A 16,181-nucleotide genomic window follows, 5' to 3' on the forward strand; every position below is an offset into this window, starting at 1 on the left:
GCTGTTTCATCTGTCTTTTTACAAGCTTAAATCACATAGTCATTTGTGGGTTTATAATAGAGATAGAGAATTCTGCGCTGAATTGAAACGCTTCTCAGTGGATCGCGCAGCTCTGTGTAACAATGTTCGAGTGATCGAGATCAGCTTTGTCCGCGATCGCTGTTTTTTGGGCCGAGCTGATAATGCGCTGCTCAGATCAAACAAGTTTTGTTCCGCTTTTTGAGCGTTTGCCATTTGATGTTTCTCATACGCAACGCAAATGACAGCGTATAATCAAAGAGAGTTGGATAATTTTGTAGAGGCGAAAGTTCAACGAAACGTTTAGTTGAAAAGGTCGCAAAATTATACCATTTATTCGAAGTCTGGAACCCCGACGGCAAGTTGGGGCTATTTATAGAATGTGTTTAGCGGGCAACTCATATGCACCACGTTGGAGACCACTGCTATACTATAACTTAACTATTCAAATATAATGTAAGCAAATTTAAAAGTGCAGCCTTATAAAACTAACTTTCTGTCAGTGGCTGTAGGCCGACTCTTCTTCCTCAGTTGTTGTTTTTTACACGTATCATAAGTGATCGTATTAGTGCCCCTGCTGTTGGCTGTTCATATTGCTTTATTAGACTTTTTTTTTTTTTTGTGCCGACGGCCCTCGGTTGGACGGCCGTTCTGGACTTTTCCAGAACGCACAGATTGTCAGTCCGTCCCTGACTTAAAATGAATGTAATGAAATTAGAATAATCTCTCGTTTTAGTGATTCCCAAGTTATTTTTTGTTATTGACGTTCTAATCAGGCTATACTCTGGTCGGGCAAGTAAAATTCTCTTTCAGGTAGGCCTATTGTATTTATATATAAATATATTAGGGATGTGACTGTGATAAAATTTTCCCACCGGTTAATCGACGTGTGACACCGCTGAGGGCTTTTAAATCGCTAACTATAGTATACTATATACTAGTAAAATACAGACGTCCGCACAGACATTGATAATGGTGCGGAGTAGAGCGAGCATTTTCAATGTATTCAAATTGATGTAGGAATTAACTAAAACATTTTATTTATGTTTTTGTGTCCACTGTTCAACCGCAACCGCGTCACACACACACACACACACACACACACACACTCCAGAATTGTAATCTTGACATCGCAGCCTGTTCATTATAGCCCTAATACAATATAATGATAAAAATAGTCAACCTAACATAAACGAATTACACTGCTCTGTTTAAATAGTCAGTAGTACAATTTGTACCATTCACAGTAAGCAGAGCTCCACTGTGATGTTTCCAAGCACATTTTTGCGCGTGTGAAGAGGATGATTTTTTTCCATCGATATTGGAACACGAGTGAAGTACAAAGCCTATAATAAAGAATAGTTTAGCATCCAAATACATCGCAAATATTGAAACATTTTGATTCTAATGAGAGGGTTACGTGAGACCAACACTGCTTACTTTCGTATTTATTTTTACATTAAATTTAAAGAATTTATTGTGGAATATTTTAAGTGTATCATAAAATCAGAATAAGGTAAGACAAGTAATATTTTCTGTCTTATATATATATATATATATATATATATATATATATATATATATGTGTGTGTGTGTGTGTGTGTATATATATATATATATAGATAGATAGATAGATAGATAGATAGATAGATATTTATATACATATATATATATATGTGTGTGTGTATATATATATATATATATATATATATATATATATATATATATAAATATAGCTGCGAGCAGCGATGGAGGGCCAAATTCGGCGGCACCGCCATCCCCGGTTCCTTTAGGTCAGGGGTTCTCAAACTATGTGGAGATAGGGACCCCTCATAGGGCAGAAAAAATTCCAAGGACCCCCTCATAACCGCAACACAAATGTAATAGCTAAATCATGTGTGTGTGTGTGTGTGTGTGTGTGTGTGTGTGAGATAGAGAGAGAGAGAAAGATGGGAAAGGTGCAGGGGCGGCGCCAGGGGCGTTTCTAGGTTTTAAAAAAATCAGGGGCTGAGCCCGAAACATCAGGGGCTGGAGTTGGGGGTGGGTTACAAGATAACATGATTCGATAGAGAGAATAATGTATATAGTTGGTCTATATGCAGTGGGCAGCCACACCAGCCCACATTACCTCACAGACACATACGCGAATTCAAATGTGAGGTAGTTAGGGGGGTTCGGGGGCATGCTCCCCCGAGAAAATTTTGATTTCTCGGACCTACATATGTGCATTTTAAGGTGTTTGAAGGCCAAAAAAATTGGATAACAATAGCTTTAAAAGCATGTCAGTGGGCAGTAGCATAAATTATTTGTCAAGCAGATAACAGATTCTTAAACATGAGAATGAGAATAAATGTTGAAATGAATGATCCTGATCCACAGTACAAAATGTAAATGCAGAATGTTTCTGCTTATTGTTGACAACATATTCCAAACAGGAATGGCCTTAAATGAGAAATATTTTAAGGATTATTTTGCAGATGTTACATTTCAATCAAACACCAGTGCAATCTTTTGTTTGTTTATTTTATAAATATATATTTATACTTATATTTTGCTTATATTTTCTGTAATTAGCAAAGAACATCTGTGTTAAATGTGAATACATTGTAATAATGTTAATCAAACTGACTAAATCACGACTGTGCAGCAGTTCACACTCACAATAAAAATACAATATAATTTAAAACAAAGACAAGCTCATTATACAAAGGAAATAATATTACAGATCTAGACAAATTGGGTTGCTTATAGTTAAAAGAATGTAAAGAACGATCATTTAGGCTAGATGTATTTTTCACATTTTTGGTCACAAAATATTTTTTTTATGACACGAGTCAGTTTTGATGACTTTGCAATATTGATAAAATGTTAGAATATTAATAATGAAAAATGACGCAGTTTTAATCTCCCTTTTGGTTATTTCAATTCTTAATTGACGACAGAACACAACGTTACATGCTCGTAGTTTCTTTTGCGTGATACAGGGCGCGCTGCATTTGCGCTTGATATTGAAGAGTGCACGCTGCGAGCACACTGCTGATACGACAGGAAAGTTTTACTGACATATAGCCTGACAACATCTGGTGTGACAGAGGACTGTGCGGCGGTGCTGACTGCATTATTTATTCTTTTTTTTTTAATTGCTGTGAGATTGTTTGCTGTTGCGCAAATCCTGGAGATATTCTAGGATAGGCTGAAATCACTCACTTGGTGCGTCTGAGACAGATTTCAACAATCACTAGTCAGAGACAGCAGCAAAGCCAAAGCACAATGAAATAAGGCAACTTATGATTTCGGGGGTTTACATAGCAGTTTCATTTTTGTCAGTCAACTTTTCAAAAAAACATTCGGGGCTACACTCAAAACATTCGGGGCTGAAGCCCCGGCAAAATCGTTAACGCATGTGCTGAGGGGGTGCTAGATCATTGACAGGATATATATATATATATATATATATATATATATATATATATATATATATATATATATATAAACTATTAATAAATGAGCAAACCTTGGCAATTAAATATTTAATATTCAATTATTTTAATGATCACAATTAAAGTTTTAATTTTATTAAATTGAACAAGCGCAACATTCAGCATTCAATCAAATATTCACCATATTCGTAGTGAACGCGCCTAGAGAGAAATGCACATCATGGATTACATAATCAGAGAGTAGCCTTTTTCTTTTCGTTTTGAATTATTTCGTTTAAAGACATTTCAAGCTTTGTGTATTTGATGTATTTCTCATGTCTGTGTGAGGCATACACTGAGTTTCGTTAAGTTAGGATGAGATGCGCTCCATGTTAACGTGCAAGTGACCGCGCGGGCGCCTGCATGATTATTGTCTGTTATTATTATTGCTTCAGTTCTTATTCATTAAATACAGGCAATTGGTTGATGAAAAATGTATTAAAATTAAGATACAATTTATACAAAACGAAATTCACTTTAAAGAAAGGCTTTCTACAATACAAAACTTAATGAAGTGGTCAAAATCATGTCTGACCCGCTTCATGTCTCTCGATATATTGTGCATCCTATCTTACTCATGCTGTTCACTTTTCATAAATCAACATAAATGGAAACAAAATAACATCATAATATTTGAACAAATATGAAACTAAAAGTGCTTATTTAATGGCTACAACAGTATAGTAGGCCTACAGACTCTCTACAAATTGCTGCACATTTATTTAATTCTGAATTTTGCACAAACAACTTGAAAGGCATTTGTTCAAATCAAGTTCACGGATAATTGTGCGTGCATTTATTAATCATTATGATACTAAAATCATAACAAAGTAGGCTATGCTATGTAAATCAGATGAGCCCAGAATATGAACGCAATGTTTAATTACACGTTAAGCATTTTCCTCCCATAGAAAACCATTATAAGAACGCTTAATGTGGCTTAATGCAGATTAGAATGTCCCCTTATTATGTCGAAATTACGAGATATTATGTCGAAATAACGACTTTGACAGATTGACGTAATGTAACAACAGAGTTTCTATTGGCCCAAAGTTAAAGCGGGGGGAGTGCTGAACACAATGCGCCTGTTTAATTGGCTTTCGTTTATTCATTCTTTAGCTGTGAGACTGAAGTTAAAGCCTGAGGGAAATGTTTTGGTAGATTGACGTAATGTAAAAGCCAAATGTTCATTGGTCTAACGTTACACACGCGGGAGTAATGAATGACGATGGGCCCTGCAATTTCTCCAGGTATGTTTATATTTTATAGCAAACTTTCCGCGGACCCCCAGGCAGTGCGCCACGGACCCCTAGGGGTCCGCGGACCCCACTTTGAGAACCACTGCTTTAGGTAACTAAAGGCACCGGGGTTGCGGTGCCACCGGCTTGGGCCCGTAATCGCTGCTCGCAGCTATATTTTGTTATTATTATTATTTATTTTATTTATTTTTTTCTACTTCTCGGCCACTTTTGGGGCCCTTAACATGCTCGAAAACTCTTGAAACTTTGCACACGGGTCAGAACCCGCGGCCGGGCTGAAGCTGGTACCCCTGCGTGGCAGGGGGACTCGACAGCGCCCCCTGGAACGGGATCCGAATACTTGTCCATAAATCAGACACGCTTGCATGTAATAATATGAAACTCGGTACACATATGGATCTCATCGGGCCGAACAACTTTCGTGCTCTAAGTTTTACGCCAGCCCAACAGGAAGTCGGCTATTATGGGTTGTTTGGAAACGCATGCTCAGGAATTTGAAACACTTCTCCTAGGAAATTCATCCATTCGCCTCCAAACTCGGTCAGCATGAAGTCAAGACATTGAGGATGCTAAATTGCGGATGGATTTTTGATATCTCGAACAGTTTGGCCATGGAAACGAATTTATGGTGAAAAAGGTACACAGGAAGTGTATTATAACTTCAGCATACATTAACTGATCTTGATGAAACTTCAGCAGTGTATTCATTGTAAGAGGCCGAACACAAGGATGTGACTATTGTGAGTCAAAGTTATAGTGCCACCAACTGGCAGCAGGAAGTGTGTCACTTTCAAAATGCTTTGAAATCACTCTCTTATTTTTACCCGATTTGCTTCAAACTTTATGTGTATAATGTAGACACACGGCAGATGTAGACCTGGGAAAGGATTATTGATATCTTAGATACTGTTGCCGTGGCAACGCATCAAACTTCAATATTCTTTTCGGATGCTTTTGAGACTCTTCACATGCTTGAAAATGCATGAAACTCGACAAACACATCACATTTATTATCCAGTAGACGTGCAAAGTTTCAGAAATGGGCGTGGTGAGGGGCTCAGTAGCGCCACCTTTAGTCAAAAATGGGGGCTTAGTTTTTCCTAGAATCACAAAAATCGGTATGTATATTGATCTCATCGAGCCGGACAACTTTCTAATTTACAGTTATTAGGTCCGACCAACAGGAAGTCAGATATTTTGGTTTGAATGTGATTTTCTGGAGAATTCTCTCTCTCTCTCTCTCTCTCTCTGTATCTGTGTCTCTGTGTGTGTGTGTGGGGTGTGGGGGATTTAGTCCAGGCAAAATAGCGTTTTACGACAGACTAATTGTAAAATAATTTTTTGCAGCTTAGATCATTTCTATTAGGTGTCCAGAACAACATACTAAAAGTCCTAAGAAATCCTAGTTGAGGAAATATGTTAAATTCTCATCAATCCGAGATGTGTGCCAATAAGGCCAGGCAACAATACATCCCAATGGGGCTATTTTTTTCCTTTACTCCTATCAAAATGAAACTTTACACAATGAAAGTACCCATGAAAAGTAAATTTTTTTGTATTACAAGTTTTTTTGAAAATGAATTTTAATATGCAAATGAGCTATACACTAATCGAATATGCCCAAAATACACCCAAATAGGCTTAATTTTTTTCCTTTACTCCTACCACAATAAAACTTTACATAGTAAAAGTATACATGAAAAGTAATTTTTTTTGTATTACAAGTTTTTTTTTTTTAAATGAATTTGAATATGCACATGAGCACCACACTTTATGTCCTAATTTGCATAGGCAGAAACACCATTCATATGTATGACAAATACATTGGCCCAATCTTCATCCAATCATCCTACTGCCAATGGGTGATGGCAATGCTGCTTTTAGACTGGCCTCTAACCTGAAAACTGCCTGGCTTGGTAGTACCTGCCAGGGGTATAACCCCCGCTGGTATAGTCTTCAGGGTCACGGAGGCACACAAGCCTCCCCACCATGACAAGTTAGCAACAACAGGAGAGGTTTCTTTTTTTTATTTTTTTATTTTTTTTAACTAACCTAGATATTGCTGTTGCTAGCTTTTCATAACACCGCAAAACTACTTTACAAACGGTTGAAGTCTGATGTGTGGCCCGCCTGGTCTGAAATACTTGCTAACTACAAAAAGAGAAGCAGTTTTGGTACCATACCATACCATCTTCTTCCACTTATCCGGGGGCCGGGTCGCGGGGGCAGCAGTCTAAGCAGAGATGCCCAGACTTCCCTCTCCCTAGACACTTCCTCCAGCTCTTCCGGGGGGACACAGAGGCGTTCCCAGGCCAGCTAGGAGACATAGTCTCTCCAGCGTGTCCTAGGTCTTCCCCGGGGGCTCCTCCCAGTGGGATGCGCCCGGAACACCTTCCCGGGAAGGCGTCCAGGAGGCATCCGGAACAGATGCCCGAGCCACCTCAGCTGGCCCCTCTCGATGTGGAGGAGCAGTGGCTCTACTCTGAGCTCCTCCCGAGTAACCGAACTTCTCACCCTATCTCTAAGGGATCGCCCAGCCACCCTGCGGAGAAAGCTCATTTTGGCGCTTGTATCCGGGATCTTGACCTTTCGGTCATGACCCACAGCTCATGACCATAGGTGAGAGTAGGAACGTAGATTGACCGGTAAATCGAGATCTCCGCCTTCACCACAACAGACCGGTACATCGACCGCATTACTGCAGAAGCTGCACTGATCCGTCTGTCAATCTCCCGTTCCATCCTTCCCTCACTCGTGAACAAAACCCCAAGATACTTAAACTCCTCCACTTGAGGCAGGAACTCTCCACCAACCTGAAGTGGGCAAGCCACCCTTTTCCGACTGAGGACCATGGCCTCAGATTTGGAGGTGCTGATTCTCATCCCAGCCGCTTCACACTCGGCTGCAAACCGTCCCAGTGCATGCTGAAGTTCCTGGTCTGAAGGGGCCAACACGACAACATCATCCGCAAAGAGCAGAGACGAAATCGTGTTGTCTCCAAACCTGACACCCTCCGGCCCCTGGCTGCGTCTAGAAATTCTGTCCATAAAAATTATGAACAGAACCGGCGACAAAGGGCAGCCCTGCCAGAGTCCAACATGCACCGGGAAGAAGTCTGACTTACTGCCGGCAATGCGAACCAAGCTCCTGCTTCGGTCGTACAGGGACCGGACAGCCCTTACTCCCGGAGCACCCTCCACATGCCGCCGCGAGGGACACAGTCACATGCCTTCTCCAAATCCACAAAGCACATGTGGACTGGTTGGGCAAACTCCCATGAACCCTCCAGCACCCTGTAGAGGGTATAGAGCTGGTCCAGTGTTCCACGGCCTGGATGAAAACCACACTGTTCCTCCTGAATCCGAGGTTCTACTATCGGCCATATTCTCCTCTCCAGTACCCTGGCGTAGACTTTCCCAGGGAGGCTAAGTGTGATTCCCCCTGTAGTTGGAACACACCCTCCGATACCCCTTCTTAAAAAGAGGGACCACCACCCCGGTCTGCCATCCCAGAGGCACTGTCCCCGACCGCCCGAGATGCTGCAGAGGCGTGTCAGCCAAGACAGCCCCACAACATCCAGAGACTTGAGGTACTCAGGGCGGATCTCATCCACCCCCGGTGCCTTGCCACCGAGGAGTTTCTTGACTACCTCGGTGACTTCAGCTTGGGTGATGGACGAGTCCGCCTCCGAGCCCTCAGCCTCTGCTTCCTCAATGGAAGACGTGACGGTGGGATTGAGGAGATCCTCGAAGTATTCCTTCCACCGTCCAACGACATCCCCAGTTGAGGTCAACAGCTCCCCACCTCTACTGTAGACAGCGTTGGTAGGACACTGCTTCCCTCTCCTGAGGCGCCGGACGGTTTGTCAGAATCTCTTCGAGGCCAGCCGATAGTCCTTCTCCATGGCCTCACCGAACTCCTCCCAGGCCCGAGTTTTTGCCTCCACAACCACCCGGGCTAAAGTCCGCTTGGCCTGCCGGTACCCATCAGCTGCCTCAGGAGTCCCACAAGTCATCCAGGCCCAATAGGACTCCTTCTTCAGCTTGACGGCATCCTTTTCTTCCGGTGTCCACCACTGGGTTCGGGGACACCACTGGCCTCTGGCCACTAGACTCGGCCAAACGTTCCCAGCAGACATAGACATTTGCAGACTCGGCAGACCCAAGCGTACTGTACAGTTTTGGTGTCTGGCAAAATTATTTTAAAGAGCTGGAATGTCTGGAAAGTGTGTCTATCTGGTTTTTCATCTGTCTTCTGTGTGAGAGTGAATTGTTTAGTTGGTAAGAATGACTTCTGCCTGTAATCTCGTAATCTTACCAACAATACCAACAATACCAATCATTTGTAAATCTACCAGCCCAAAATTTAATCTCACCACGTTACTAATGACTAAGATGGCTATTCTGACTTTCTTCTGATGTTATCTGTGGAGGAATGTCATTAGGTAAGGCTTGTTCACAAAAATAAAAAGAAAAGAAAAATAATTTAGAAAGCAAATGGAGGCAAGATTGTGCAATCAATTCTTAAGGTCAATATAAGTATTTTTGTGGCAAGTGACTTCAAATTTATCGTGTTTATGCATAGGTTAACTTACTGAATGGACATGAATGTGTTAGTTATTTGGCCCCTGTTTTTTATACTTGTGACTTTATGGTTTCTCAGCCATAAGTCAATTAGGCCTAGTGTTGAGCTCATTTGCATATTTAAAATAGATTTTTCAAAGAATCTTGTAAAACAAAAATTTTACTTTTCATGTATACTTTCACTCTGTGAGGTTTGATTGTGATAGGAGTAAAGGAAAAAATAAGTCCATTAGGTGTATTTTGGGCATATTCGATTAGTATATTGCTCATTTGCATATTCAAATTCATTTTCAAAGAAACTTGTAATACAAAAAAAGTTACTTTTCATGTATACTTTTACTATGTAAAGTTTTATTGTGGTAGGAGTAAAGGAAAAAATTAAGCCTATTTGGGTGTATTTTGGGCATATTCGATTAGTGTATAGCTCATTTGCATATTAAAATTCATTTTCAAAAAAACTTGTAATACAAAAAAATTGACTTTTCATGGGTTCTTTCATTGTGTAAAGTTTCATTTCGATAGGAGTAAAGGAAAAAAATAGCCCCATTGGGATGTGTTGTTGCCTGGCCTTATTGGCACACATCTCGGATTGATGAGAATTTAACATATTTCCTCAACTAGGATTTCTTAGGACTTTTAGTATGTTGTTCTGGACACCTCATAGAAATGATCTATGCTGAAAAAAATTATTTTACAATTAGTTCTATTTTTGGCTCCAAAATGAGTTACTTTGCCTGGACTAATTTGTCTGTTAGGAGAAATTTGCTTTTATAATTGTTTTTCAAGGTTTCAGGGGCTTTTGAGGCCCTTAACGTGCTCGAAAACTCTTGAAACTTTGCACACAGGTCAGAACCTTCGGCCATCAGGGCTGGGCTGAAGCTGGTACCCGGGCGTGGCAGGGGGGCTCAACAGCGCCCCCTTGAATGAGGTCCGAAAACTTGGTCCATAGATCAAACTAGCTTGCATGAATTAATATGAAACTCGGTACACATATAGATCTCATCGGGCCGAACAACTTTCGCACTCTTAAGTTATACGCCAGCCCAACAGGAAGTCAGCTATTATGGGTTGTTTGGAGAACGCTTGCTGTGGAATTTGAAACACTCCTCCTAGAGAATTAATTCAATCCCCATCAAACTCGGTGTGCATGAAGTCAAGACATTGAGGATGCTAAATTGCGGACGGATTTTTGATATCTCGAATGGTTTGGTCGTGGCGAGGAAACAAATTTATGGCGAGAAAAGAGAAACACGAAGTGTTATAACTTCTACATACATTAACTGATCTTGATGAAACTTCAGCAGTGTGTTCGTGGTAAGAGGCAGATCAGATGGTTGTAACTATTGTGAGTCAAAGTTATAGCGCCACCAACTGGCAGCAGGAAGTGTGTCACTTTCAAAATGCTTTTGGCAAAAGTGGGGGGGTTAGTTTTACCAACAGTTACAAAAATCAGTACGTATATTGGGCTCATCGAGCCGGACAACTTTCTAATTTACAGTTATTAGCTCTGACCAACAGGAAGTCAGATATGTTGCAGGCAGCAGAACGTTCTCCACGGCGTCTCCAGACTCTGTCACGTCTGTCACATGTGCTCAGTGTGAACCTGCTTTCATCTGTGAAGAGCACAGGGTGCCAGTGGCGAATTTGCCAATCTTGGTGTTCTATGGCAAATGCCAAGCGTCCTGCGCGGTGTTGGGCTGTAAGCACAACCCCAACCTGTGGACGTCGGGCCCTCATACCACCCTCATGGAGTCTGTTTCTGACCGTTTGAGCAGACACATGCACATTTGTGGCCTGCTGGAGGTCATTTTGCAGGGCTCTGGCAGTGTTCCTCCTGCTCCTCCTTGCACAAAGGCGGAAGTAGCGGTCCTGCTGCTGGGTTGTTGCCCTCCTACGGCCTCCTCCACGTCTCCTGATGTATTGGCCTGTATCCTGGTAGCGCCTCCATGCTCTGGACACTACGCTGACAGACACAGCAAACCTTCTTGCCACAGCTCGCATTGATGTGACATTCTGGATATATATATATATATACATATATATATATACATATATATATATATATATATATATATATTTTTTTTTTTTTTTTTTTAAGTGACAAGACAGAATATTACTTGTCTGATATATATATATATATATATATATATATATATATATATATATATATATATATATATATATATTGTTACATTTTTATATATATATATATATATGGCATTTATTTTGTATGATTTACAATTATTTATAGCCATCTACTTATTGCTATCCTGTGCTTTGGTTGCATTCTGATGGCATTATTAATACATTTGACATGACAAAATACCTCCATAGACATATTAGTCCAGCGTTGACTCGACCGCGTATGTGTTGCTTAGGGCGGGGCTGAAGGCGAAGTTTTGGCACTCTGCCAGCTAGTTTGCCAAACTTTAATTCTTGGTTGTATTCATCTGATACGGCAATGTGTAACGTTTTTCTGTCAACTCTGCATAATCCTTCGCAATCGATATCGCACGTTTGTCGATGGAGCGGGTTCAGACCATAGCCTACTAAATGTTCTGACCGCTCTGAGGACATCAGAAGTTAGAGCGACTGATGGCAGCTGTACAAAGTACACAGGCTACACCGTAATTTTAATTTTAATGGACATTAAAACAAAGGCAGATAACCGTACAATCTGGTAGGTAGCATTATTTGATTGAACACCGGCACAGTAACTTCATATTGACGCGCGGCTAAACAAAGGCAGAGCACCGTAACTCAATTTGAACGTTCCAAAACAAAGCCAAAGAGCGGTAACTGATGTTACGGTGTTCTGCCTTGGTTTCTCATGGGCTTTTGGAAGTTACTGTTAAGACAACTCATTATTTTCTCGAAAAAAAAAATGGAATTGATTCAAGATACTTATCCACATGATAAAGAAGGTCTTGAATGTGCCAAAAATATAAATAACTCATTTTCGACGTTTCGACATTAAGTTACGGTCTTTTGCAATTGCACAGCAGTATATATATATATATATATATATATATATATATATATATATATAAACAGAGGCGGACAGAGTACACAGCTACATTACTTGAGTAAAAGTACAGATACCCCTTGCTAAATTTTACTCAAGTACAAGTAAAAGTACTACAGTCAGATGTCTACTTAAGTAAAAGTACTAAAGTACTTCTTTTTAAAAGTACTTGAGTATCAAGAGTACAAGAGTACATTTTCTAAATATTGCATTACTACTGCCACAGTGCTTACATTGGTAAACACAGCAAACACTTGAAGCGAAAACTATCATTAACTTGTTCAGAAAATTGAAATAGTCTGGCGAGGTGGGGCCACGGCTTGGCACATTCCCGGGATGCGATATTTTTTTTCATCCCTGATTGGTCTGATGACCTACCCCTAACCCCACCCCTAAACCTACCCGTCACTGGGGGTCTTATGACCTCCATAACCCCGTCCCTAAACCTACCCGTCACTGGGGTTAAGACCAATCAGGGATGACTTCCCTAATGAATATTCATGAGTCTTTCCCTACCATCCTGGGGAAAAAAATATCGCTCCCAGGATGGACCTGCTGTGTCTTCATCCATTGTTTCGTCCATGGTTGTCTTCTCTTATCTAAATCTGACCATGGAGTTGACTTTGGCGGAAAGCTGAAGGTGATTGCTGATAGGCTGTCCCAATCAGTGGCGCCTGCACAATCCAATCACATTTGAGAGGGTTTCCGAGATGTTTCTTTTTTCCTTTTTTTTTTTTTTTTTTTTTTTTTGGAAGTAACGGGTACTCACAGTTATGGATAGAAATGTAGTGGAGTAAAGAGTACAATATTTGCCTCTCAAATGTACTTGAGTAAAGTCATGAGTACTCCCCAAAAATGATACTCAAGTAAAGTACAGATCCCTCAAAATTGTACTTAAGTACTGTACTCAAGTAAATGTACTCAGTTACTGTCCGGCTCTGTATATAAATAAATATATTATATATATATATATATATATATATATATATATATATATATATATATATATATATATGTATGTATGTTTGTGTTTATATATATATATATATATATATATATATATATATACAGTGAGGAAAATAAGTATTTGAACACCCTGCTATTTTGCAAGTTCTCCCACTTGGAAATCATGGAGGGGTCTGAAATTGTCATCGTAGGTGCATGTCCACTGTGAGAAACATAATCTAAAAAAAAAAAATCCAGAAATCACAATGTATGATTTTTTAACTATTTATTTGTATGATACAGCTGCAAATAAGTATTTGAACACCTGTCTATCAGCTAGAATTCTGACCCTCAAAGACCTGTTAGTCTGCCTTTAAAATGTCCACCTCCACTCCATTTATTATCCTAAATTAGATGCACCTGTTTGAGGTCGTTAGCTGCATAAAGACACCTGTCCACCCCATACAATCAGTAAGAATCCAACTACTAACATGGCCAAGACCAAAGAGCTGTCCAAAGACACTAGAGACTAAATTGTACACCTCCACAAGGCTGGAAAGGGCTACGGGGAAATTGCCAAGCAGCTTGGTGAAAAAAGGTCCACTGTTGGAGCAATCATTAGAAAATGGAAGAAGCTAAACATGACTGTCAATCTCCCTCGGACTGGGGCTCCATGCAAGATCTCACCTCGTGGGGTCTCAATGATCCTAAGAAAGGTGAGAAATCAGCCCAGAACTACACGGGAGGAGCTGGTCAATGACCTGAAAAGAGCTGGGACCACCGTTTCCAAGGTTACTGTTGGTAATACACTAAGACGTCATGGTTTGAAATCATGCATGGCACGGGAGGTTCCCCTGCTTAAACCAGCACATGTCAAGGCCCGTCTTAAGTTTGCCAATGACCATTTGGATGATCCAGAGGAGTCATGGGAGAAAGTCATGTGGTCAGATGAGACCAAAATAGAACTTTTTGGTCATAATTCCACTAAACGTGTTTGGAGGAAGAAGAATGATGAGTACCATCCCAAGAACACCATCCCTACTGTGAAGCATGGGGGTGGTAGCATCATGCTTTGGGGGTGTTTTTCTGCACATGGGACAGGGCGACTGCACTGTATTAAGGAGAGGATGACCGGGGCCATGTATTGCGAGATTTTGGGGAACAACCTCCTTCCCTCAGTTAGAGCATTGAAGATGGGTCGAGGCTGGGTCTTCCAACATGGCAATGACCTGAAACACACAGCCAGGATAACCAAGGAGTGGCTCTGTAAGAAGCATATCAAGGTTCTGGCGTGGCCTAGCCAGTCTCCAGACCTAAACCCAATAGAGAATCTTTGGAGGGAGCTCAAACTCCGTGTTTCTCAGCGACAGCCCAGAAACCTGACTGATCTAGAGAAGATCTGTGTGGAGGAGTGGGCCAAAATCCCTCCTGCAGTGTGTGCAAACCTGGTGAAAAACTACAGGAAACGTTTGACCTCTGTAATTGCAAACAAAGGCTACTGTACCAAATATTAACATTGATTTTCTCAGGTGTTCAAATACTTATTTGCAGCTGTATCATACAAATAAATAGTTAAAAAATCATACATTGTGATTTCTGGATTTTTTTTTTTAGATTATGTCCCTCACAGTGGACATGCACCTACGATGACAATTTCAGACCCCTCATGATTTCTAAGTGGGAGAACTTGCAAAATAGCAGGGTGTTCAAATACTTATTTTTCTCACTGTATATATATATATATATATATATATATATATATATATATATATATATATATATATATATATATATATATATATATTAGGGCTGTCAGAAGATTAATCGCGATTAATCGCATCCAAAATAAAAGTTTTTGTTTATATAATATATGTGTGTGTACTGTGTATAATTATTTTGTATATATAAATACACACACATGCATGTATATATTTAACCCTCTGGGCTTCTTCGTATAATAGTCACACTTAGCTTCCTCCCGCCCGAAAACGGGCGAAGCCTTAAAATTTTACTTTACTTTTTCCCAGGATAACCAATCAAATATATTTTTATTCTATAATGTTTTCTGAATATTATTTAGAATTTTTAGAATTTTTTATGATACTTTGCATTAATTATATAATTTTTATGAGCTATTTTTTCCATTAGAATTAATATATATATTTTTATTTTATTTATTTTATTTTATTTTATTTTTCAATAAATGCAACATTTCACATCAAAATAGAGTGCAGGCCTAAAAAAAAAAAAAAATTTCAACTGAGAAGAGCGCCATCTAGTGGCTTCAAAATGTATTAATTTGTGTCATGCCCTATAACCGCCTATAGGCGGCCTATAGCTTTTTTATTTATTTATTTGATTTATTCCCATTCGGAAAGAAATTTTTTTATTACTAAGCAACCACTGAATGGAACAACACAAATTATATATCATTTTAAAGCTTAGGATCTCAGCTTTTAATGCATATAATTACATTTATTAACTCCTAACGAGTGCTGAGTAATCCCTCTAAAACCAAGTGTACCGCCAGCAGGCGCCACCTAGCTGCAAAAATATTCTTTACCATATTTAAAAAAAATCTTGCCTTGATTAACACAAAGTTGATGTCATTTGAAAGCTTAGAGTCTGAACTTTACAGTGAATGTATCCACTTTGAAAAACTCTTAAGTATTGCTGAGTTATTTGCTGATAAATAGAATTTCCTTTTTTTCATAATCTATAAAATAATGTACTGCAATGTGTCAAAAACATCATACAGCTCATGAAACATTCTCAGATAATTGAAAATGGCACTTCATTTTTTACAGCATATTATTACAATTAAAATGAGCCCAAAATTAACATAATCTATTGCTTTTATGACAAGATATTC

The sequence above is a fragment of the Squalius cephalus genome (genome assembly GCF_949319135.1).
Source record: "Squalius cephalus genome assembly, chromosome: 6".
Lineage (NCBI taxonomy): Eukaryota > Metazoa > Chordata > Actinopteri > Cypriniformes > Leuciscidae > Squalius > Squalius cephalus.